The sequence below is a fragment of the Apostichopus japonicus genome, chromosome 1 (assembly GCF_037975245.1).
Source record: "Apostichopus japonicus isolate 1M-3 chromosome 1, ASM3797524v1, whole genome shotgun sequence".
Classification (NCBI taxonomy): Eukaryota; Metazoa; Echinodermata; class Holothuroidea; order Aspidochirotida; family Stichopodidae; genus Apostichopus; species Apostichopus japonicus.
In genome coordinates, this window is record NC_092561.1 from 18,487,131 (window position 1) to 18,489,427 (window position 2,297).

The following is a 2,297-nucleotide window of genomic DNA, read 5'->3' on the forward strand; positions in this document are numbered from 1 at the left end:
CAGGATCATGAAAAACGGAACTGAACTACAAACTACAAACTACTGAACTACAAAAACCGAACTACAATTGATCCGCTCTCAATCCCAGTCTGCACGCATGTAGACTGTGATGGTGTGGTCATGCGTCGGCAGGTGTGTAGGCTATCACGCTTCACAAACATAATCAAAAGCTTACCGCTCATCACGTATATTCACGATCGGATGCGATTACCTTGCTTATGTTTTGGTTTTCACAAGTTTTGTAAGAATAACAATAAATGAAGAGAGCTACTATATATGACTTAACCCGAGTGAACAGTGTAGCAGTCTAATGTGAAACTAACTGTTTATAAATATATGTATTACGTCTATATGTTTTATATAGGCTTATCAGTTTTATTTCTTAGCCCCTGTATCAACGCCGCAATGCTTTAGTTTAGTTTTGTTAAGTTTAGTAGAAAAAAAAAAGGATCAGGATGGACACTCAAGTCCCCATCAAGGACCCTATAGGAGAGGAAAAAAGCCTGAAGACACAAACACTCAGACCCGATTACAATGCTAAAAGTGCTTGTCCGAAGCATTCTTAAACCCAATGACACTACTTGCAAGTACAACTTTCTCAGGCAAACCTTTCCACTCATCCACAACCCTATTAGAAAAAAAAAAGTTATGATTTAACTAAGAATATTGAGGTACACTGTCCTCCACACCGCCCACCCACTCAGCTCATTTCTGCAACCCCCACAGCCCCTCCCCCACCCCAGTAGATCCCTTTTTGGCATGTCACCAAAATAATGATAACACAAACCTAACATTTAATTACTTTAATCACAAGTAACAGTAACATAAGGGACACAAACACACACAGAATGCAGATAGGTTAATGAGTACGGTTAACACAATAAGATACATGTAAGGGCATTAGTAGACAAGGAATGGAGAGACGAAAGCAGCAGGGGAAGAGGAGAGGTAGGAGTAATATATCTTGTCAGATATGACTATTCTTAAAATAATTATGACTGACATATCAATTCAGGGACTAAACAGAAGCAGACTTGAATTTTTTTAGATGTCAGTTTGTGCCCCATGGGCTTCCGCTGGGGGATATTCTCCTTCATCCAACAGGGGCCCTACTGCGGGCCCCTGGGCCCCACTGATAAACGCTTTGCGCCATGCCTTAGTAGTAGTAAGTTGAGTCTCGTCTATCCGACATGCTCAGTGATTAACCTCCGCCACGTATCACGATCTTGCGCAAGGTTTATTGCTTCTTCGAAATTGTTAATATTAATGTCCTTGAATTGCGATTTTATTTTTCCAAGCAATGTAGTCACGGGCCTTCCAACTGGTTTAGCAGTATGTCTCAGTGCTTCTCTTAAAGCAACCTTTGCTGGAGCGTCCTCTTGGAGTCTTGCTACATGACCGAAAAATCTCAATCTTCTATGTGCGACTATCGATGACCAAGGTGTTTGGTTGGTTTCGTTGAAGAGCTCATCATTTGATAACCAATTATTATTGGTCCATCTAATGTTGAGAATATTTCGAAGTAGTCTCCTTTGAGAAGTGTCAATTTTGCGATCAAGATCCTTCGTTGTACCCCACAGTTCGCAATTGTACAAAAAAATACTCTTTAATAAAGTCTCATAGATCCTAAGCTTAATTTTCCGGCTTATGTTTTTGCTTTTAAAAATGCTTGACAGTGTGTTGAAAGCACCGTTGGTTATACCAATTCTTCTGTTAATGTCTTCTTCGGTCCCCAGCAAGCTTCCAACATATTTACATTTCTTCCAACTGTCATTTCCTTTTCTTGTGATTGTAAATTTCTCAGTTTTTGTGCAATTGATTTTCAGATTTCTTACTGCCAGTTTGTCAGAGACTCGTTTTTCGATGTCTTGCAGTATATGCTGACCAGTTGATGCCCAAGAGATATCATCAGCGTATTGTTGGTCTACAGTGAAAAAAAGAATTAGTGGTGGTAGTGCTGTAATCATGATCAACTAACTGCGATGGCAGGATAACTGCATCGATATCATTATCATCTGATTTCATAGAGTTGGCAAGATCAGTTATAAAAAAATAGTGCACTTGCACTATCTCCTTGTGGTGAACCAATGTTAGTGATAAAAGGAAGTCCTAGTTTGCCCTCTAATTTGACGGTGTATTCATGCCTTGCAAGGCGTTGTTATTGTTATTATCTCTCTGTGTGTTATTACGTAGTATGGAACCAAATATTGTTTTGGCCGATTTTTTCTGTGCTATTTGGCATGTCTTTAACGTATGAGAGTGGTAACACTTCTTCCTGTTCGCGGAACCGGTTTAGT